Source organism: Arachis hypogaea, chromosome 19 (genome assembly GCF_003086295.3).
Source record: "Arachis hypogaea cultivar Tifrunner chromosome 19, arahy.Tifrunner.gnm2.J5K5, whole genome shotgun sequence".
Taxonomy (NCBI): domain Eukaryota; kingdom Viridiplantae; phylum Streptophyta; class Magnoliopsida; order Fabales; family Fabaceae; genus Arachis; species Arachis hypogaea.
The window spans coordinates 81,525,233-81,549,916 of NC_092054.1; the positions used below are offsets into that span (position 1 = coordinate 81,525,233).

The window sequence follows — 24,684 nt, forward strand, 5'->3', positions numbered from 1 at the left end:
ATTCCCCCTATTCTTATCTTCCACTTTCTTTATAAGTTTCTTTACATTCTGTCAAATCCCCATTCCCATTTACAATTAAGTCATTTATATTTCTGCACTTTACATTATTTTCATTTCCTTTTCTGCACTTTACTGCTTCTCTTTACTTTTGAGTCATTTATGTTTCTGCCCAGTTAGAATTCTGCAATCACAATCTATTTTGCTTAGCTTAACTAATTCACCAATTGATTAAAATTGCTCAAATCTACCAATCTCTGTGGATACGATCCCACTCCAATGTGGGTTATTACTTGACGATAATTTTTGGTGCACTTGCCAAAAGAACGGATTCATCATTTTTATATGGGGTGTGAATTCTAGTCATCAAGTTTTATGGCGCTGTTGTTGGGGATTGGTTTGAATTTGACAATGATTAAATTGATTGGAGAGCTAGATTAAGCATTTTAATTACCTTGTTATTTCTTTTCCAATCTTTTAATTTTTTTCTGTTCTATTTTATTTTAATTTTACTTTGGATTTCAGTTACTCATTGTTCATATTTCCATTCTTCTAACTATTTGATTAATTGCATCAACCAAGCTAACCACTAATCTTAACAAGAGTGATTCCTTCACTTGTCCCATGCTTGCTATTTGTGGAATGTATGACAGGTAGAAAAGGAGAAACTTCATCCTCCTTCGATAGTGAACCTGAGAGGACCTTCCTTAGATTAAGGAGGGAAGCAAGAGGCAAAGGCATAGTGGGAGAGGAAGTAGTGGAGGAAGATCTGGAAGCTACTATGGAAGAAGAAGTGCAAAACCATGTTAGAGTGGATGCTGGTAATCATATTGGGCAAGAAAGGAGAGTCTTAGGCTCCTACATCAACCCAAATCTAGGAAACTGTGGCAGCAGCATTCTCAAACCAACAATCCATGCTAACAACTTTGAGTTGAAACCTCAACTCATCACACTTGTCCAGAATAATTGTTCATATGGGGGGGAGCCCAGGAGGACCTAATCCAATATCTCACTACATTCTTGAGGATTTGTGACACTGTAAAGTCCAATAGTGTACACCCTAACACCTACAAGCTACTTTTGTTCCCTTTTTCACTCAGAGATAAGGCAGCAAAGTGGTTGGAAGCATTTTCCAAAGAGAGCTTAACAACTTGGGATGAGGTTGTAAACAAATTTCTAGCAAGATTCTACCCTCCGCAGAGAGTTAATAGACTGAGAGTTGAGGTGCAGACCTTCAGGCAGCAAGATGGTGAAACACTTTTTGAGGCTTGGGAGAGGCTCAAAGACTTGACAAAGAAGTTCCCTCCGGATATGTTCAATGAATGGGTTCAATATCACATCTTCTATGAAGGGCTATCATATGAAGCAAAGAAGGCTGTGGACCACTCTTTAGGGGGTTCACTCAACAAGAAGAAAACCATTGAGAAGACATAGATGTTATAGAGACTGTAGCTAAAATTGAATACTTCTATGCTTCAGAAAGGACTCAAAAGAGAGGAGTGCTGGAGCTAAATTCTATGGATGCCTTGTTAGCACAAAATAGGATGATTGCAGCATAACTAGCAGCCCTAACAAAGAAGATGGTGACTGGCCAAGTGTCAACTGTCCAAGCTCAAGCACCACCACTGGAAGAAGATACCCCAAAAATTGAAAGTGAATGGGAGCAGGCAAATTATGTGAACAATTCTTCTAGACCACCATTTGACCCAAACTCCAAGACATATAACTCAAGTTGGAAGAACCACCCAAACTTTGGGTGGGGAAACCAACAAAGCCACAACCAAGACCATAAGAAACCATACCAATCCATCCAATACAACAACCATAATCCCAACCATCAATCAGGCAACAATAGACCCTACCATATGATGTGTGGAAAATGATCCAACACAAAACTCACTGGCAAGTGTACCGGGTCGCATCAAGTAATAATAACTCACATGAGTGAGGTCGATCCCACAGGGATTGAAGGATTGAGCAATTTTAGTTAGGTGGTTGATTTAGTCAAGCGAACAAGTGTTGATTTGAGTGATTTGTATCCAACAGGAGCTGAATTGCATGAAATTTAAAGGGAGAGGGATAATTGACAAGAATTTAAAGTGCAGAAGAATTAAAAGAGCTGAATCTTAAGGTGCAAGTAATGTAAATTGCCGAAACTTAGATTGCAAGAAATGTAAATAACTGAAACTTAAAGTGCAAGAAATGTAAATGGCTTGAATCATAAAAGGACTTGGGCATTGGGATTGCAGAAGTTAAACAAGCAAAAGTAAATGACAATTAATAAAGAAGTAGAAGGTGAATTTAGATGCAACAGATCTAAACAAGAAAGGAAGAATTGCTTAAGAAACCAAACAGAAAGCAAAATGCAGCTAAATTGTAATAGCAAAAGGGAAATTTAAGATCTCAGAGGTGGAGGAGACTAGAAAACAAGTCTAGATCTCAAGTCCTTCCTTGATCCAACAAGAGAATGATTGCAGAAAAATAAAAGACAGCTTGCAGAAGAAGTAAAGATGAAAAAAGTAGGGAAACTTAGATCCAAATCACAATTCCTTCAATTATGCAGTAAAATAAACAGAAAGAGATCTCAAGGTGAGATTCAAACAGAATTTCTTCAATTCTTCACCCAAGACTCCAAACAAAGAGTAGAAAATGCAGAAGCAAGAACAAAGAAGAAGAGAGATCAATTCTCCTTCCCAATTCCCAAACTCCCAAAGCTAGAAAATTGGAAATTCCAAAGTAAGCAAAAAGATTAGCTAAAAAAATGAAAAGAAGGTCCTCTATAACTCAAACTAGCTTCTATTTATACACTTCCTATTTTTGGATTTTAGAATTTAGAGTGAGCTTTTTAATTTTGTGAAGAATTGGATTTTATTTCATTTTTGGACTCAAAATTGAGTCATGGTGCACTCCCAGGGGACGGCTCAGTTGGAAAAACAAACTGAGCGCCCAAACTTGTCTTTTGCTTGCCCAATTTGTGCGCGTCCAGCCTTATTAATGTTGCACTTCAATAGAGCTCAGTTAGAAAATTGAACTGAGCTCTATGTCTTGCCTTGGGTGTGTCCAGCGCGCGTTCTAGCCCCCTTGGCTTGCAATTTTGTTGCGCATGACATGCTCCTTGGTGTGCTTCCTAGCGTGCCAATGTGTGGGGAGTGGGGGAGAGTAGCGCTCAGTTGGGAAAGCAATTTGAGCTCCCCATTGTAGCACCTGGTTGTGGGCTTCATGCTTCCAAGTTCGATCCTTGGTGGAAGCAAATTGGTGTTGATTTCCTTGGAAGAGTGGAGCGCTCCTTCCTTGCCTTTCATGAGGCTCCCTAGTTCGAACCTTGGGGGAGCCATTTTGGCTCACTTTCTTTGCACAAAGAGTAGCGCTCCTCCCTTATTCTCCATGGAACTCCCAGTTTTGAATCCTTGCCAAATCATTTTGGCTTATTGTCCTTACAAGCATGGTAGCGTGAGGTTCCTTGTTCGAACCTTGGGGAAGGCTTTTTGGCCAAATTTTCTTGTTTTCCTTGCAAGGAGCGTTCCTTGCTTCCCTTGGGTCATGAGTTCAAAACTTTGTGGCTTCATTCCTTGAAATTTTGCTTTGAATTTATTCTTGAAGGAGCCCGATAAAGCTCACTTAGTGAACTGAGCTTTATGTCCTTGCCTTGCTTTCTTTGATGCTCAGTTCATTAAGTTAATTGAGATTTGTGCCTTGCTTCCTCCTTTTCTTCTTTGTGAAGCTCGGTTCACTCACCCAACCTAGCTTTCCTTCTTTCTCAATGATGCCACGCTTTCTCTTCTCCTTTGGCTACGCTTCTTGTTTCCTTTGGGGCATGCTCCTTAGGCCACGCTTTTCTTATTTTTTTTTCTTTTCTTCACCTACAAGCAATCAAAACAACCAATCAAAGTATCACCAAATTCACAAGATTTAAAGTTCATTCATAATTCAATTAATTTTAGCTTAAACCTCATGATTTTGTATCAATTAAACTGTGGTTGATTGATTCAACAAAACCATGCAATTCCACTCCAAATTACTTACTTACAATGGAAGAAAGTGCATAAAACCTAATGAAACAAGTGAAAATTGCTTGAAAAGCTAGCATAAAATGACTTGTCATCACAACACCAAACTTAAAACTTGCTTGTCCCCAAGCAAGCACTAATCATAAGAGAAAATGAAATAAAACAGAGAAGTATGCATGTTCTTATTTAGCAGATAGTTGAATTTGGTTCATGGGATTTTATGTAGACAATGGTGGCTCATTTATTATTTGTTGTTACATAAGATATGTTTCTTCAAAGATTCACTAAGGTTGCTGATATAATGCTTCACTTTTTGCTTAATCCCTTGCTAGCTTTTCCTTCTTTATTTTTGCTTAGAGCTTATTGTTCATTGAAGGCTTGGTGGCAAATGTTGCAGTAGCCTTTGGCTTAGTTTTGCTCAACATTTCTTCACCACAGACACATGGCTCACATTTTCTTCCTAGGATCATTGATGCCCAACATCTCTTTGGATTACTAAATGTTTTGTAGCTAGGTTGCTCTTTATTGTGAACTTTCAGTTGGCAATCCCAAATCAGTTGATCTAAGTGGCCAAGTTTTGAAATACTCCTTAGAACTTACTTGTCCAAGCATATCCTAGTACAAAAACACCACAAGCATGTGTCCTAGGGTCCAAGCTATTGGTGTCTAGCCTTATTGTTTATTTCTTTGCCACTTTTTGGCTTTTCTCTTTCTTTTTCTTTCTGTTTTGATTCATTTTCAAGTGAATTCCAATAATACAAGGCTTCATAGCAGCAAACTAGGTTAGGCTTCAAAGAACATGTCATTATGCAGCATTTATTTTGTGAGCTAACAATTCAATCAAACATATACCACCACTAACTTTCATTCTAACTTTTGCAACATTGAACAATTACTTTTCTAATTCAACCATTTTTTTTCTTTTATTCAATCAGCAAGGAAACAAAGCAAAATACTCAAACTGATGAAAGATGACAAGATTATGCAGATAGCTTTCTTTAGCATGTACTTCTACTTGCACTAAATGAACATTCTAGCCAGACATAAAGGAATCTCTGAATTAAAACATTTCACAACAACAAGGATCAAGTGTAAAAACAACCTGTTGGGTTGCAGCTTTTCATTCTTCCTTCTGTTGTGCCCCTTCTGAGTCATAATGCAGACGTTATTTAATTTGTTGACTGTTTTCCTGCATACTCCTCAAAAGTTACTTGCTTTTCAAGCCCTTTAGGTATCCGGTTAGTATGCAAAGCTTATTTGTGGGCTTTTGAACTTACTTTGGTGTGTGAACACCAAACTTAGTTCCTTGCCAGTGTTTCTCATGCAGTAAATTAACCATATGTGAAATCCTTTTTCCTTGCTAAAGGTAATAAGACTAAAAACTATGAAACAGCAGATTGGTTAACTAGTTTATCTGATTGCTTGAGGCTAGCATTATGCAGAAGGTGAGAATGTGTTTTATGATGAAGTTTTGGTAGAACACCAAACTTAGAATCCTTCATTCTCCCTTAGATTATTTTGGTTTGCAACACCAAACTTAGCTTCTTGCAATATAGATAAAACTAATTGACCTTTTTATTAAAATAGCTCTGTGATGCCAGGGCATTTTGGCCAGTTTCACTGACCTTTTCTTTACTATTTTTAGGGTAGTTTCATGCATTTCCTTAGAAAATAAGCTAGTTTTGGGTAGATATTCACTTACATCTTGATTCAAGCATACATTGTGCACTTTACATGATTTCATGAGAATTTTGCATGAATTTAATGACAAATTGGATGTTGTATTTCCCATGACATGAACTAGAACTTTGATGCACTCTATTGCTTGATTTCAGGACAAAGGAAGCAAGGAAGAACCACATTAGCAGCCACATTAATCTAATTAACGTAACTCCTAACGTGGAATGGGAGTAACTTGCAAAATTAAAGAGAAAAGTAATCGCCAATAACGCTCTCGAAGCCATCATTGCCCACGTTAAGAGTCACGTTAACTAAGTTAACGTGAACTCTAACGTGGAGGAAAGGAAATGGAGCCAACATTAGTGACACTTACCTTTGTCACTAATGTTGGACCAAGCTCATAAGTGGCCACGTTAAGAGCCACGTTAACTTAGTTAACGTGGCCTCTAACGTTAAGAAGTAAAGGGGAAGCCAACGTTAGTGACATTCAACTTTGTCACTAACGTTGGCCAAGTCACAAAAAGCCACGTTAACTTCCACGTTAACCTAGTTAACGTGGAAGCTAACGTGAAGAAAGTAGGTGATCGACAACGTTAGTGACACCAAACATTGTCACTAACGTTGGGATTAACCCACACAAGCCCCAATAAGCCACATTAACTCCTACGTTAACCTAGTTAACATGGAAGCTAACGTGAAGAAGGAAGGTGATCGCCAACGTTAGTGACACCTAACATTGTCACTAATGTTGGAAGGAGCCCACACAAGCCACAATGAGCCACGTTAACTCCCATGTTAACTTAGTTAACGTGGAAGCTAACGTGAGGAGGAGAGATGATGAGCCAACGTTAGTGACATTCACCTTTGTCACTAACATTGGAGATGGCTAGCACAGCCACATTAAAGGCCACGTTAACCTAGTTAACGTGGACTCTAACATGGGAGCTAGGGGCACATTGGAACGTTAGTGACAAAGGTAAGTGTCACTAACGTTCTCGAAGGTTGGCAAGCCTACGTTAAGGAGCCACGTTAACTAAGTTAACGTGGACTCTAACGTAGGGAAGGAGGAGGCTTCTCAACGTTATTGGGAAAGGTAAGTCCCAATAACGTGTGCGAAGGACAAAGAGGCAATGTTAGTGGCAACGTTTGTGCCACTAACGTTGAGGTTAACGTAGCTCTTACTTGGGTGAGGAACGTTAGTGAAAAAGGTGATTGTCACTAACGTTCTCGAACCCATATTTTCACTGAACGTTAACACCACTAATGTCCTGAGCTAAAGTCTTTGCCCACTTCACACTTTCTCTCTGCAAGTAAAGCCAAGCCCAATGAAGAAGATAACTGCTTCAAACTCAAGATCCAAAGGCCCATACCCAAGAGTTGAAGAGCCAACTAGAAGATCAGAAGAGTAGTATATATAGGAGTAGCTTTGAATTAAAAAGGGAGTTGGAAAATATAGGGAGCCTCTTGGCATAGAACTACTCTCTGTATTTTACTTTCTCTGCACTTCTAGTTTCTTCATGTATTCTCCATCTTTGTTTTCATTTTCCAGAGCTATGAACAACTAAACCCCTTTCATTGGGTTGGGGAGCTCTGTTATAATTTGATGGATCAATACTAGTTTTCATTATTCTTCTTCTATCTTTTCTCTTGATTTTACTTGAAAGCTTTCGAGCTTCATCCAATTGGGTAGTTGATGCCAGGGCATTTTGGCTAGTTTCACTAACCTTTTCTTTACTGTTTTTAGGGTAGTTTCATGCATTTCCTTAGAAAATAAGCTAGTTTTGGGTAGATATTCACTTACATCTTGATTCAAGAATACATTGTGCACTTTACATGATTTCATGAGGATTTTGCATGAATTTAATGACAAATTGGATGTTGTATTTTCCATGACTTGGACTAGAACTTTGATGCACTCTATTGCTTGATTTCAGGACAAAGGAAGCAAGGAAGAACCACGTTAGCAGCCACGTTAATCTAATTAACGTAACTCCTAACGTGGAATGGGAGTAACTTGCAAAGTTAATGAGAAAAGTAATCGCCAATAACGCTCTCGAAGCCATCATTGCCCACGTTAAGAGTCACAATAACTAAGTTAACGTGAACTCTAACCTGGAGGAAAGGAAATGGAGCCAACGTTAGTGACACTTACCTTTGTCACTAACGTTGGACCAAGCTCATAAGTGGCCACGTTAAGAGCCACGTTAACTTAGTTAACGTGGCCTCTAACATTAAGAAGTAAAGGGGAAGCCAACGTTAGTGACATTCAACTTTGTCACTAACGTTGGCCAAGTCACAAAAAGCCACGTTAACTTCCACGTTAACCTAGTTAACGTGGAAGCTAACGTGAAGAAAGTAGGTGATCGACAACGTTAGTGACACCAAACATTGTCACTAACGTTGGGATTAACCCACACAAGCCCCAATAAGCCACGTTAACTCCCATGTTAACCTAGTTAACGTGGAAGCTAACGTGAAGAAGGAAGGTGATCGCCAACGTTAGTGACACCTAACATTATCACTAATGTTGGAAGGAGCCCATACAAGCCACAATGAGCCACGTTAACTCCCACGTTATCTTAGTTAACGTGGAAGCTAACGTGAGGAGGAGAGATGATGAGCCAACGTTAGTGACATTCACATTTGTCACTAACGTTGGAGATGGCTAGCATAGCCACGTTAAAGGCCACGTTAACCTAGTTAACGTGGACTCTAACGTGGGAGCTAGGGGCACATTGGAACGTTAGTGACAAAGGTAAGTGTCACTAACGTTCTCGAAGGTTGGCAAGCCTACGTTAAGGAGCCACGTTAACTAAGTTAACGTGGACTCTAACGTAGGGAAGGAGGAGGCTTCTCAACGTTATTGGGAAAGGTAAGTCCCAATAACGTGTGCGAAGGACAAAGAGGCAACGTTAGTGGCAACGTTTGTGCCACTAACGTTGAGGTTAACGTGGCTCTTACTTGGGTGAGGAACGTTAGTGAAAAAGGTGATTGTCACTAACGTTCTCGAACCCATATTTTCACTGAACGTTAACACCAATAACGTCCTGAGCTAAAGTCTCTGCCCACTTCAAACTTTCTCTCTGCAAGTAAAGCCAAGCCCAATGAAGAAGATAACTGCTTCAAACTCAATATCGAAAGGCCCATATCCAAGACTTGAAGAGCCAACTAGAAGATCAGAAGAGTAGCATATATAGGAGTAGCTTTGAATTAAAAAGGGAGTTAGAAAATATAGGGAGCCTCTTGGCATAGAACTACTCTCTATATTTTACTTTCTCTGCACTTCTAGTTTCATCATGTATTCTCCATCTTTGTTTTCATTTTCCAGAGCTATGAACAACTAAACCCCTTTCATTGGGTAAGGGAGCTCTGTTGTAATTTGATGGATCAATACTAGTTTTCATTATTCTTCTTCTATCTTTTCTCTTGATTTTACTTGAAAGCTTTCGAGCTTCATCCAATTGGGTAGTTGATGCCAGGGCATTTTGGCCAGTTTCACTAACCTTTTCTTTACTGTTTTTAGGGTAGTTTCATGCATTTCCTTAGAAAATAAGCTAGTTTTGGGTAGATATTCACTTACATCTTGATTCAAGCATACATTGTGCACTTTACATGATTTCATGAGGATTTTGCATGAATTTAATGACAAATTGGATGTTGTATTTCCCATGACTTGGACTAGAACTTTGATGCACTCTATTGCTTGATTTCAGGACAAAGGAAGCAAGGAAGAACCACGTTAGCAGCCACGTTAATCTAATTAACGTAACTCCTAACGTGGAATGCGAGTAACTTGCAAAGTTAATGAGAAAAGTAATCGCCAATAACGCTCTCGAAGCCATCATTGCCCACGTTAAGAGTCACAATAACTAAGTTAACGTGAACTCTAACGTGGAGGAAAGGAAATGGAGCCAACGTTAGTGACACTTACCTTTGTCACTAACGTTGGACCAAGCTCATAAGTGGCCACGTTAAGAGCCACGTTAACTTAGTTAACGTGGCCTCTAACGTTAAGAAGTAAAGGGGAAGCCAACGTTAGTGACATTCAACTTTGTCACTAACGTTGGCCAAGTCACAAAAAGCCACGTTAACTTCCACGTTAACCTAGTTAACGTGGAAGCTAACGTGAAGAAAGTAGGTGATCGACAAAGTTAGCGACACCAAACATTGTCACTAACGTTGGGATTAACCCACACAAGCCCCAATAAGCCACGTTAACTCCCATGTTAACCTAGTTAACGTGGAAGCTAACGTGAAGAAGGAAGGTGATCGCCAACGTTAGTGACACCTAACATTGTCACTAATGTTGGAAGGAGCCCACACAAGCCACAATGAGCCACGTTAACTCCCACGTTAACTTAGTTAACGTGGAAGCTAACGTGAGGAGGAGAGATGATGAGCCAACGTTAGTGACATTCACATTTGTCACTAACGTTGGAGATGGCTAGCATAGCCACGTTAAAGGCCACGTTAACCTAGTTAACGTGGACTCTAACGTGGGAGCTAGGGGCACATTGGAACGTTAGTGACAAAGGTAAGTGTCACTAACGTTCTCGAAGGTTGGCAAGCCTACGTTAAGGAGCCACGTTAACTAAGTTAACGTGGACTCTAACGTAGGGAAGGAGGAGGCTTCTCAACGTTATTGGGAAAGGTAAGTCCCAATAACGTGTGCGAAGGACAAAGAGGCAACGTTAGTGGCAACGTTTGTGCCACTAACGTTCAGGTTAACGTGGCTCTTACTTGGGTGAGTAACGTTAGTGAAAAAGGTGATTGTCACTAACATTCTCGAACCCATATTTTCACTGAACGTTAACACCACTAACGTCCTGAGCTAAAGTCTCTGCCCACTTGACACTTTCTCTCTGCAAGTAAAGCCAAGCCCAATGAAGAAGATAACTACTTCAAACTCAATATCAAAAGGCCCATACCCAAGACTTGAAGAGCCAACTAGAAGATCAGAAGAGTAGTATATATAGGAGTAGCTTTGAATTAAAAAGGGAGTTAGAAAATATAGGGAGCCTCTTGGCATAGAACTACTCTCTGTATTTTACTTTCTCTGCACTTCTAGTTTCATCATGTATTCTCCATCTTTGTTTTCATTTTCCAGAGCTATGAACAACTAAACCCCTTTCATTGGGTAAGGGAGCTCTGTTGTAATTTGATGGATCAATACTAGTTTTCATTATTCTTCTTCTATCTTTTCTCTTGATTTTACTTGAAAGCTTTCGAGCTTCATCCAATTGGATAGTTGATGCCAGGGCATTTTGGCCAGTTTCACTAACCTTTTCTTTACTGTTTTTAGGGTAGTTTCATGCATTTCCTTAGAAAATAAGCTAGTTTTGGGTAGATATTCACTTACATCTTGAATCAAGCATACATTGTGCACTTTACATGATTTCATGAGGATTTTGCATGAATTTAATGACAAATTGGATGTTGTATTTCCAATGACTTGGACTAGAACTTGGATGCACTCTATTGCTTGATTTCAGGACAAAGGAAGCAAGGAAGAACCACGTTAGCAGCCACGTTAATCTAATTAACGTAACTCCTAACGTGGAATGGGAGTAACTTGCAAAGTTAATGAGAAAAGTAATCGCCAATAACGCTCTCGAAGCCATCATTGCCCACCTTAAGAGTCATGTTAACTAAGTTAACGTGAACTCTAACGTGGAGGAAAGGAAATGGAGCCAACGTTAGTGACACTTACCTTTGTCACTAATGTTGGACCAAGCTCATAAGTGGCCACGTTAAGAGCCACGTTAACTTAGTTAACGTGGCCTCTAACGTTAAGAAGTAAAGGGGAAGCCAACGTTAGTGACATTCAACTTTGTCACTAACGTTGGCCAAGTCACAAAAAGCCACGTTAACTTCCACGTTAACCTAGTTAACGTGGAAGCTAACGTGAAGAAAGTAGGTGATCGACAACGTTAGTGACACCAAACATTGTCACTAACATTGGGATTAACCCAAACAAGCCCCAATAAGCCACGTTAACTCCCATGTTAACCTAGTTAACGTGGAAGCTAACGTGAAGAAGGAAGGTGATCGCCGGCGTTAGTGACACCTAACATTGTCACTAATGTTGGAAGGAGCCCACACAAGCCACAATGAGCCACGTTAACTCCCACGTTAACTGAAGCTAACGTGAGGAGGAGAGATGATGAGCCAACGTTAGTGACATTCACCTTTGTCACTAACGTTGGAGATGGCTAGCATAGCCACGTTAAAGGCCACGTTAACCTAGTTAACGTGGACTCTAACGTGGGAGCTAGGGGCACATTGGAACGTTAGTGACAAAGGTAAGTGTCACTAACGTTCTCGAAGGTTGGCAAGCCTACGTTAAGGAGCCACGTTAACTAAGTTAACGTGGACTCTAACGTAGGGAAGGAGGAGGCTTCTCAACGTTATTGGGAAAGGTAAGTCCCAATAACGTGTGCGAAGGACAAAGAGGCAACGTTAGTGGCAACGTTTGTGCCACTAACGTTGAGGTTAACGTGGCTCTTACTTGGGTGAGGAACGTTAGTGAAAAAGGTGATTGTCACTAACGTTCTCGAACCCATATTTTCACTGAACGTTAACACCACTAACGTCCTGAGATAAAGTCTCTTCCCACTTCAAACTTTCTCTCTGCAAGTAAAGCCAAGCCCAATGAAGAAGATAACTTCTTCAAACTCAATATCGAAAGGCCCATACCCAAGACTTGAAGAGCCAACTAGAAGATCAGAAGAGTAGCATATATAGGAGTAGCTTTGAATTAAAAAGGGAGTTAGAAAATATAGGGAGCCTCTTGGCATAGAACTACTCTCTGTATTTTACTTTCTCTGCACTTCTAGTTTCATCATGTATTCTCCATCTTTGTTTTCATTTTCCAGAGCTATGAACAACTAAACCCCTTTCATTGGGTTAGGGAGCTCTGTTGTAATTTGATGGATCAATACTAGTTTTCATTATTCTTCTTCTATCTTTTCTCTTGATTTTACTTGAAAGCTTTCGAGCTTCATCCAATTGGGTAGTTATCTTGGAAAACAAGCTATTCAAACTTGGATCTCTTCTGAACCTTGAAAGAGGAATGAAGAGATCATGCTAGAAATGCTTTCTCATGCTGGACCAAATTGGGTTTGGATGGATATGTGACTATAATCCTCTCAACACTTGATTTGGGAAATGCATGTGGTATAATCAGTGACCATACTTCATCTCTTCTCATGAGCAATTGACCAAGGAATTGGCTATTGATCAAGATTTGAGAGATTGAATTACAAGGAATTGTAATTCGGTCACTTAAAATTGCCAGGGAGATCAATGAGTGCATTGATTGAGGAAGAGATGAAAATGAAATTGATCCGGAGAATGCAACACCTCCTGAGCCCAATGAACTCCCCATTTCTGATCTTACCCATTCTCTTTAATTTCTGTCATTTACTTTTATGAGCAATTACCCCATTCCCATTTAAGATTCTGCAATTTACTTTCCGTCATCTACATTCAGCTCTTTATTTCTAGCATTTACTTTTCTGTTATTTACTTTCCCGCCATTTAATTTTCTGCAATTTTCAACCCAAATTCTAATTCGCTCAACTAGAATATTCCTCTAATTAAAGTTGCTTGATCAATCAATCCCTGTGGGAATCGACCTCACTCTATTGTGAGTTTTTACTTGACGACAAATTCGGTACACTTGCCGAAGGAAATTTGTTATGAGACAAGTTTTTCGTGCATCAAGTTTATGGCGCCGTTGCCGGGGATTGATTATGCATCAACAATGATTAAATTGGAAGATAACTAGATTGAGAATTTTTGTTTTGTTTGTTTTAATTTTCTATTCGAGTAATTTACTTTCAGTTTTAGTTAATTTCTTCCCTTCCCCCTACTTTTTCGTTTTTAGTTATTTACCATTCATTTCACTAACCCACTAATTGTTTGATATGTTGCATCACTCACACTAACAGTCATTCTGACAGAAATAGTTTCTGGATCTATTTTCCTTGCTTGTACTTGTTGGTTGTATGGCAGGAAGAAGAAGCGAGGCTTCAACTTCCTTTGATTCTGAACCTGAGAGGACCTTCTATAGATTAAGGAGGGAAGCAAGAGGAAAAAGAGTAGTTGGCGTCGAGGAAGAGGAGGAATACTTTGAACCAAACATGGAAGACAACATGGAAAACCATCATGAAGAAGAGGCTCACAACCATGGCGGAGGAGGTCGAGAAAATCATGCTGGGGAGGATAGAAGAGTTTTAGGCTCTTACATCAATCCAAACCCAGGAAACTATGGAAGTAGCATTCAAAAGCCAACCATCCATGCCAACAATTTTGAACTAAAACCACAGCTCATCACCCTTGTTCAGAACAACTGTTCGTTAGGAGGAAGTGTCCAAGAAGACCCCAATCAACATCTAACCACCTTCTTGAGAATATGTGACACAGTGAAGTCTAATGGTGTTCTTCCTGACGCCTATAGACTACTCTTATTTCCATTCTCACTCAAGGATAAGGCAGCCAAGTGGCTGGAGTCTTTCCCAAAGGAGAGCTTGACAACCTGGGAAGATGTGGTGAACAAATTCTTAGCAAGATTTTACCCTCCTCAACGAATCAATAGGCTGAGAGCTGAGGTCCAAACTTTCAGGCAACAAGATGGTGAGACTCTTTATGAAGCATGGGAGAGGTTTAAGGACCTAACAAGGAGGTGCCCACCAGATATGTTCAACGAATGGGTGCAACTGCACATTTTTTATGAAGGCCTGTCATATGAATCATAGAAGGCAGTAGACCATTCATCCGAAGGATCTTTGAACAAGAAGAAGACCATTGAGGAATCCAAAGATGTCATTGAAACAGTAGCAAAGAATGATTATTTCTATGCTTCTGAAAGAGGCAACACTAGGGGAGTAATGGAGCTAAACAATGTAGATGCTCTGATGGCCCAAAACAAGCTCATTACCCAGCAGCTGGCTGACCTCACCAAGAAGATGGAGAGGAACCAAGTAGCAGCAATCACTACTTCATCAACAACCCAAGAAGGAGTGAATGAAGAAGCAGAGGGTAGTCAGGAGCAAGCCAACTACATTGGGAATTCACCTAGGCAAAACCATGATCCATACTCTAAGACCTATAACCCTGGATGGAGGAATTACCTAAACTTTGGGTGGGGAAATCAACAAGACCAAGGCCTAGATCAAAGACGTTCAAATCCCAACAATAATGCAGCCCACCAACATTTCACATCTAGACCATATCAACACCCCCAAAACAACACCTCTCCACATTCATATCAAAACCAAAATAACTTACCTCATCCTTCCACCTTTAATCCCAATCTACCATCATTTGATGACAAACTCTCAAGGATTGAGAATCTACTTGAAGGCATAGGCAAAGAGATTCAAGACAACAAGGCATTAAAGGAGGAAGTGCGAGCAAATTTTAAGAACCAAGGAGATACAATCAAGAGATTGGAATCTCAAGTGGGGTATCTCTCTGAGCAGATTCCCAAACCCACAAATGGATTCCCAAGTAACACAGAGAAGAATCTGAGAGGTGCAACAAAGAAAGTAAGATGGAAAGATTGCAAGATCGTCACTATAAGTGATAAGGAGACTGAGGACAAGCCAAACAAGTCGGCAGAACAACCTGGAGACACCTCAGCAGAGAAGGAGGAAAAAGATTACCAAGAACCAGAAATCTCAAAACAGGAGCTGCTGAGACTCTATGCACTTTTTCCCCAACTGCTCAATGGTGCTGTGGAGAAGAGAATATACTCAAGGTTTCTAGATTTGTTTACATCTCTGCATGTCAACATACCATTCATCAAGACTATTCAACAAATGCCTGCATACATCAAGTATATGAAGGAGCTACTTCCCAGGAAAAGCTCACTCAAGGGAGGCCAAACTATAGTGATAAACAAGGAGTGCAGTGCCCTCATTCAACCACAGTTGCCTACAAAAAGAAAAGATCCAGGGAGTTTTCATGTCCTCTGTGCCATAGGAGAAACAATATTTGATAAAGCACTCTGCGATTTGGGAGCAAGCATCAACTTAATGCCCTTATCCCTGGTGAAGAGGCTGAAGATTAATGAGATAATGCCCACAGATGTAGTCATCATGCTGGCAGACAAAACTCAAAAATAAGCAATAGGAGTGGTGGAAAATGTGTTAGTAAAGGTTGGGAAATACTTTCTTCCCACAGACTTTGTCATTCTGGACATGGAAGAGAGTCACACTCACCCAATCATATTGGGAAGACCAATCCTAGCTACAGCCAGAGCACTCATAGATGTGGAGCGAGGGGAGATAATATTGAGGATCCATGATGAATGACTTAGCTTTAATATCTTCAAACTCTCACAAGAATCAGACCAAGAGAACAAAGAACCAAGCAAAGATCATAATGAGATGCTGACAGAGGAAGCAAGCACTGAAGCACAACCAGCACATCTGGGAAAGCCCTTGGTTGATGAACAAGGAAATAAGCAGTTGTCACAGCTCAAGGAAAAGCTGGAGGAACCTAAACCACCAGAGACATGTAAAGACAACAATAAAATTCCCTTAGAAGAAGAAGTCACAAAGAGCAAGGCAACATCAAAAGGGAAAAAGAAGAAGGTACCAAGGGGGTGGAGGAACAAGAAGATCCCTACAGAGGACTTCTCTCCAGGGGATAAAGTGATCTCAGCTTACTTCCCAGATATCCCCCCTAATCTCCCCACTGTACCATCTCAGTTACCTAAGGTTTTCACTATCAACAGAGTTCTCTCCTTGGAACATGTAGAGATCATTGATACAACCAATGGATATAAGTCCACAGCAAGAGGGGAGGACTTTAAGCATTTCCAACCACCCTGATGAGGGAGAAACGTCAAGCTAGTGACGCTAAAGAAGCGCTTCATGGGAGGCAACCCATGTTTTATATGCTTTTAGAAAATAGTGAATAAGTCGATACTCATGAATTCCAACCCAGACTTGACAAACACTTGGTGAAATCCTTAATAGGCAGTATATAGTGAAGAACAAGTTTGGTGTTCAAAGCAGGCCAAGAAAGCATGAATGCAACTGAGAGCATGCTAGTCTTGGAGCTTTGAACAGAATTTTTCATCACAGTGCTCCAAACTAAGTTTGGTGTCACCCCATGGTGCCGCCAATGTGCATATAAGGATACACAGTTAGTTAGTTAGTTGGAATTCATGAATAAACAAAATATTTTCTTATTTTTTTTATTCTAGCCGTAACGTTTAACTTGTTTTTTTATGATATTAATTCTTACTTTTCTTATTTGATCTTTATAGGGAAAATGAGAGGAGCATTGAAGGAGATTGATTGGACAATTAAATGAGAAAGGTTCGGCCACTTCATGAAGAGGAACTACACACTTATCTCAAGAAGGAATGCATTGGAAAATGTTGCTGATGCCAGGGTATCTTGGTCAATTTCACTGACCTTTTCTTTACTATTTTTAGGGTAGTTTCATGCATTTCTTTAGGAAATAAGCTAGTTTTGGGTAGATATTCACCTACACCTTGATTCAAGCATACATTGTGCATTTTACATTATTTCATGAGGATTTTGCATGAATTTAGTGACAAATTGTATGCTGCATTACCCATGACTTGGACTAGAACTTTGATGCACTCTGTTGCTTGATTTCAGGACCAAATGAAGCAAGGAAAGGGAGGTAACTTGCAAGGTTAATAAGAAAAGTGATTGCCAATAACACTCTCAAAGCCATCATTGCCCACGTTAAGAGTCACGTTAACTAAGTTAACGTGCACTCTAACGTGGAAAAGGGAAGTTGAGTCAACGTTAGTAACACTTAACATTCTCACTAATGTTGGCAAACACTCATAAGTGGCCACGTTAGAGCCCATGTTAACCTAGTTAACGTGGCCTTTAACGTTAAAGGGGGAAGAGATGCCAACGTTAGTGACATTCAACATTGTCACTAACGTTGGCCTAAGGATGCAACACACAACGTTAACTTCCACATTAACTTGGTTAACGTGGGAGCTAACATAAGAAGTGAGAGTTGTCGACAACGTTAGTGACACTCGACATCGTCACTAACGTTGGAAGCAACCACACAACCCCCAAGGAGCCACGTTAACTTAGTTAACGTGGAAGCTAACGATGAGGAATGAATGATGAGCCAGCGTTAGTGACACTCAACATTGTCACTAACGTTGGGATGGCTAAGAATGGCCACGTTAGAAGCCACGTTAACCTAGTTAACGTGGACTCTAACGTGAGATCTAGGGGCACATTGGAACGTTAGTGACAATGTTGAGTGTCACTAACGTTCTCGAAGTTTGGCAAGGCCACGTTAGAAGCCACGTTAACCTAGTTAACGTGGGCTTTAACGTGAAGCAAAAAGGGGCACACTGGAACGTTAGTGACAATGTTGAGTGTCACTAACGTTCTCGAAGATTGGCAAGCTCACGTTAGAAGCCACGTTAACCTAGTTAACGTGGGCTCTAACGTGACGCAAAGGGGTACATTGGAACGTTAGTGAAAATGTTAAGTGTCACTAACGTTCTCGAACTTATAGTTTCACTAAATGTTAACACCCCTAATGCCCTGAGCTAAAGTCTCTGCCCACTTAGCACTTTCTCTCTGCAAGTAAAGCCAAGCCCAAATGAAGAAAAGAACTGCTTCAAACTCAAGATCCAAAGGCCCAAGACTTGAAGAGCAAACTAGAAGCTGAGAAGAGTAGTATATATAGGAGTAGCTTTGAATTGTTAAAGGAGTTCTGGAGGCTGGAAAAAGAGAACTACTCTCTGTATTTTACCTTCTCTGCATTTTCTAGTTTTATGATGTATTCTCCATATTTGTTTTTATTTTCAAGAGCTATGAACAACTAAACCCCTTTCATTGGGTTAGGGAGCTCTGTTGTAATTTGATAGATCAATACTAATTTTCATTATTCTTCTTCTATCTTTTCTCTTGATTTTACTTGAAAGCTTTCGATCTTCATCCCATTGAGTAGTTATCTTAGAAAAGAAGCTATTCAAACTTGGATCTCTTTTGAACCTTGAAAGAGGAATGAAGAGATCAAGCTAGAAATGCTTTCTCATGTTGGACCAAATAGGGTTTGGATGGGTATGTGACTATAACCCTCTCAATACTTGATTTGGGAAATGCATGTGGTATAATCAGTGACCATACTTCATCTCTTCTCATGAGCAATTGACCAAGGAATTGGCTATTGATCAAGATTTGAGAGATTGAATTGCAAGAAATTGTAATTCAATCAATTAAAATTGCCAAGGAGATCAATGAGTGCATTGATTGAGGACGAGATGAAAATGAACTTGATCCGGAGAATTGCAACATCTTCTAAGCCCAATGAACTCCCCATCTCTGATCTTAGCCATTCTCTTTAATTTCTGCCATTTACTTTTATGAGCAAATCCCCCATTCCCATTTACAAATTCTGCAATTTATTTTCAGTCATTTACTTCCAGTCCTTTAATTCTAGCATTTACTTTTCTGTTATTTACATTCCCGCCATGTTATTTTCTGCAACTCTCAACCCAAATTCTGGATTCGCTCAACTAGAACATTCTTCTAATTAAGGTTGCTTGATCAATCAATCCCTGTGGGATTCGACCTCACTCTATTGTGAGTTTTTACTTGACGATAAATTCGGTACACTTGCCGAAGGGAGATTTGTTGAGAGACAAGTTTCCACCCGTATCAAGTTTATGGCGCCGTTGCCGGGGATTGATTATGCATCAACAATGATTAAATTGGAAGATCACTAGATTAAGCATTTTTATTTTTCTGAATTTCATTTTTTGTTTGAGTGATTTACTTTTTGTTTTAGTTAAACTTCTTCCCTTCCCCCTCTACTCTTTTGTTTTTCTTTGTTATTTTCAATTCTGTTTGCTAACCCACTAACTGTTTGATATATTACATCACCCACAACTAACAGTAATTCTGACACAAATACTTTCTGCACCTATCTTTTCTTGCTTGCACTTGATGGTTGTATGACAGGGAGAAGAAGCGGGGCTTCAACTTCCTTCGATTCTGAACCTGAGAGGACCTTCCTTAGATTAAAGAGGGAGGCAAGAGGAAAGAAAGTGGTTGGTACTGAGGAAGAAGAGGAATTCTTTGAAACAAACATGGAAGACAACATGGAAAACCATCATGAAGAAGAGGATCACAACCATGGGGGAGGAGGTAGAGCAAATCATGCTGGGGAGGATAGAAGAGTTTTGGGCTCTTACATCAATCCAAACCCAGGCAATTGTGGAAGTAGCATCCAAAAGCCAACAATCTATGCCAACAACTTTGAACTTAAACGACAGCTCATCACCTTTGTTCAGAACAACTGTTCGTTTGGAGGAGGTGTTCAAGAAGACCCCAATCAACATTTGACCACCTTCCTGAGAATATGTGACACAGTGAAGTCTAATAGTGTTCATCCTGATGCCTATAGACTGCTCCTATTTCCATTCTCACTTAGGGACAAAGCAGCCAAGTGGCTGGAATCTTTCCCAAGGGAAAGCTTGACAACTTGGGAAGACGTGGTGAATAAATTCTTAGCAGGATTTTACCCTCCTCAACAAATCAATAGGCTGAGAACTGAGGTCCAAACTTTCAGGCAACAAGATGGTGAGACTCTATATGAAGCATGGGAGAGGTTCAAGGACTTAACAAGGAGGTGTCCACCTGACATGTTCAACGAATGGGTGCAGCTGCACATTTTCTACGAAGGACTCTCTTTTGAGTCAAAGAAGGCCATAGACCATTCATCCGGAGGATCTTTGAACAAGAAGAAGACTATTGAGGAAGCCATAGATGTTATTGAAACAGTAGCAGAGAACGACTACTTCTATGCTTCCGAAAGAGGGAACACAAGAGGAGTAATGGAGCTAAACAATGTAGATGCTCTGTTAGCCCAAAACAAACTCATTACCCAGCAGCTGGCTGACCTCACCAAGAAGATGGAGATGAACCAAGTAGCAGCAATCTCCACTTCATCAACAACCCAAGAAGGAGTGAATGAAGAAGCAGAGGGGAGTCAGGAGCAAGCCAACTACATTGGGAATTCACCAAGGAAAAACTATGATCCATACTCCAAGACCTACAACCCTGTATGGAGAAACCACCCAAACTTTGGGTGGGGAAGTGAGCAAGATCAAAACCAAGACCAGAGACGTTACAACTCCAACAACAATGAAGCTCACCAGCAATTCACACAGAGGACATCTCAACACCCCCACAACAACACTTCTCCACACACCTATCAAAACCAAAATAGCACATCTGCTCCGAATCACTAATCAATTGATGACAAGCTCTCTAAGATTGAAGCCTTACTTGAAGGAATATGCCAAGAGATTCAAGAAAATAAGGTGTTCAAAGAGGAGGTGTGAGCCAATATTAAGAACCAGGGAGAGACCATCAGGAAGCTGGAATTCCAGGTGGGATATTTAGCTGCGAAGATTCCCGAACCTACTGATAGCTTCCCAAGTGACACGGAGAAAAACCCCAAAGGAGAAGCAAAGAAAGTAAGATGGGAAGATTGCAAAATGGTCACTGCGAGTGATCAAGAGACTGAAGACAAGCAAGGCAAACTTTGCAAACAACCTGAAGACAACTCAACAAAGGAGGAGGATAGAGATCGCCAAGAACCAGAAATCTCACAACAAGAGCTGCTGAAACTCTATGCACCCTTCCCTCAACTGCTCAATGGTGCTGTGGGAAAGAGAATATACTCAAGGTTCCTAGGCTTGTTTGCATCTCTACATGTAAACATACCATTCATCAAGGCAATTCAACAAATGCCTGCATTCATCAAGTATATGAAGGAACTTCTTCCCAGGAAAATCTCACTCAAAGGAGGCCAGACTATAGTGATGAACAAGGACTGTAGTGCCCTTATTCAACCTGAGTTGCCCACAAAAAGAAGAGACACAGGGAGTTTTCACATCCCTTGTGCCATAGGTGAAACTATGTTCGATAGAGCACTATGTGATTTGGGGGCCAGCATCAACTTACTGCCCTTATTCCTGGCAAAGAGGCTGCAGATCAATAAGATAATACCCACAGATGTAATCATCAGACTGGCTGATAAAACTCAAAAGCAAGCAATAGGAGTGGTGGAAAATGTATTGCTAAAGGTTGGGAAATACTTTCTCCCAACAGACTTTGTCATCCTGGACATGGAAGAGAGTCACACTCATCCAATCATATTGGGAAGACAATTCCTAGCTACGGCCAGAGCACTTATCGATGTAGAGAAAGGGGAGCTAATATTGAGAATCCATGATGAACGACTCAGCTTCAATGTTTTCAAACTCTCACAAGAAATAGATCAAGAGGACAAGGAACTAAGCACAAATGATAATGAGACACTGAAGGAGGAAACAAGCACTGAAGCACAGCCAGTTCATTCTGAGATCCCCTTAATAGATAAACAAGGAAAACAGCAATTGCCACAGCTCAAGGAAAAGTTAGAGGAACCTAAACCTCTAGAGGCAGGTGAAGACAGCATCACAACTCCTTGGAAAAAAGAGGTCACCAAGGGGAAGGCAACTTCAAAAGAAATAAAGAAGAAGGTACCAAGGAGATGGAGGAACAAGAAGATCCCTACGGAAGACTTCTCTCCAGGGGATAGAGTTGTCTCAGCTTACTTCCCAGATATTCCCCCTAATCTCCCTACTGTACCATCTCAGTTACCTAAGGTCTTCACTATCAACAGAGTTTTTTCCGTGGAACATGTGGAGATCATTGATCCAACCAATGGATATAATTCCACAGCAAGAGGGGAGGACTTTAAGCACTACCAACCACCCTGATGAGGGAAAAACGTCAAGCTAGTGACGCTAAAGAAGCGCTTCATGGGAGGCAACCCATGTTTTATATGTTTTTAAAATAATGAATAAATCAATGTTTATGAATTTCAACCCAAACTTGACAAACACTTGGTGAAATCTTTATCATGCAGTATATAGTGAAGAACAAGTTTGGTGTTCAAAGCAAACCAAGATGCATGCTAGTCTTGGGAGCTTTGAACAAAACCTTTCATCACATTGCTTCAAACTAAGTTTGGTGTCACCCCATGGTGCCACCAAAATGCATAAGGATACACAAGTAGTTAGTTAGTTGAAATTCATAAATAAACAAAATCTTTTTCTTCTATTTATTATTCTAGCCGCAGAGTTTGATTTTTATGATATTAATTTTCTTATTTTAAATCTTTGTAGGAAAGGAAAAGAAGCATAAAAAGGGATTGATTGGACAATTAAATGGGGGAGATTTCGCCACTTAATGAAGAGCACTACACACATGTCTTAAGAGGGAACGCATGGGGAAACGCTGCCATGCAACATTGGAGAAAGAAGACCTTGAAGACCGAACCAATCACTCTCATTAAGTGATGATCTTTGACCTTCCTTCATACACAACCCTAACCGTCCATCAAGCAACAATCCTTGCAATCCACACCTTCCATCCACTCATGACCTCCCTATATAAGTGAACCTTAGTGCATGATCATTCCTCACACTCAAATTCCCACTCTCCACACTTTATACTTTCGGCTTGCTCAAACCCCTTCATCACACTCAGTCCTAGCCAACCTATTCCTCATCTCTCCATATCCTCCAACCTCCACCTCAAAACAGCAACTCAATTCATGGCATCATCAAGCTCAAAGAGGCAAAAGAGGAAGGAACCCATGGAGAGTGTTCCTTTCGATGAGAAAAAATTCAAAATTGCCTTTCATGGACGTGAATTCGAACGGATAAGGGCGAGAAAGATATTGCCAGGGTTAATCTTCCAAATCAATGCAGATGAGTCACCACAAATTCTGGAGAAAATCGAACAGAGAGGGTGGCAATTGCTCACAAGTCCAGAGGGGAAGATCAATGGAAACCTCATCAAAGAATTTTATGCAAATGTAGTAAGAGAGGATAAAACCAAGGCCTCAACCTTCAAAAGTTACGTAAGAGGAAAAGAGGTGGACTTCAGCCCAAATGCCATAACAAGAGTTCTTCACCTGAAATCACCTCGTTTTGATGAGGAAAGTTATCAGGCAAGGATAAGTAGAAGCCCTGATAATAATGAGCTCTGAGAGATAGTGGCAGACATTTGTGTTATAGCAGCTGACTGGGAGAGGTACACAGATGAGAGACCCAAGTTCATCAAGAGAGGAGACCTGAGCCCTGAAGCCAAGGGGTGGTTTGAACTTGTGAGGAGGTCCATTCTACCAGCTGCAAATAATTCAGAGGTAAACATCAATCAAGCTACTATGGTGCATTGCTTAATACAGGGTGGGGAAATCAATGTGAATGAGCTCATCGCCGAGGGGATTCAAGATTCGGCTGAGAAGGTTGATTCAGGTGCCAGGCTTTGGTACCCCAGCACCATTCTCCGCTTATGCAACAAGGCCAAGGTAGTATTTGAGGACAGCAATCCAGACTGGGTGAACCCAGGGAGGCCAGTTACACTCGAGCGATTGGTTTATACTACACCTGCTCAACAACAAAGAAGACCACAAATAGGAAAACCAAAAGCAAAAGAAAGAGTTCACCAAGAGGAACCTCATCAGGAAGAATATCAACAAGGAGAGTATTCTAATCCGGCCAACTTGAATATGAGTCACCTTCTAAGAGCCATTGAGGATTTGGGGATAAGACATATGGAAGGACAAGAGCAAATACTGAACCTTCAAACCAACTGGCTGAGCCAACAGAAAACATGGCAAAAGCAACAAATAGAGCAGCAGCAAGAACACTACTCCAGGCTCACTCAAACCATCAACCAAGTGAATGAGAGGCAAGAGCTTCAAGAGAAGCACTTGCAAGAACTCAACCAGCGGGAGATAGCCCAAATGAAAACTTTCAATGAGTTCAGTGTACTCAATGAAGGAAGGCAACTACATAGGGAGGAGTTCTATGTGAACACTCAAGCCAAGTTGAACTACATGACTAGTAATATGCATCAGCTACACTATGCCATCCCTACATATGATGAGGTCCAAAAAGATTTAGTAGAAC

At 40.5% G+C, this 24,684-nt stretch overlaps 2 non-coding genes across 2 annotated transcripts; both read right to left on the minus strand.

Moving 5' to 3' along the window:
* Positions 1-14,281: 14,281 nt before the first annotated feature.
* On the minus strand, positions 14,282-14,388 carry LOC112781574 (small nucleolar RNA R71). Its single transcript, XR_003192344.1, has one exon. It is a non-coding gene; the product is annotated as a small nucleolar RNA R71 (small nucleolar RNA).
* A 5,865-nt stretch (positions 14,389-20,253) lies between these two features.
* Positions 20,254-20,357, minus strand: LOC112780926 (small nucleolar RNA R71). The gene has a single exon (XR_003191732.1). It is a non-coding gene; the product is annotated as a small nucleolar RNA R71 (small nucleolar RNA).
* Positions 20,358-24,684: the final 4,327 nt, after the last annotated feature.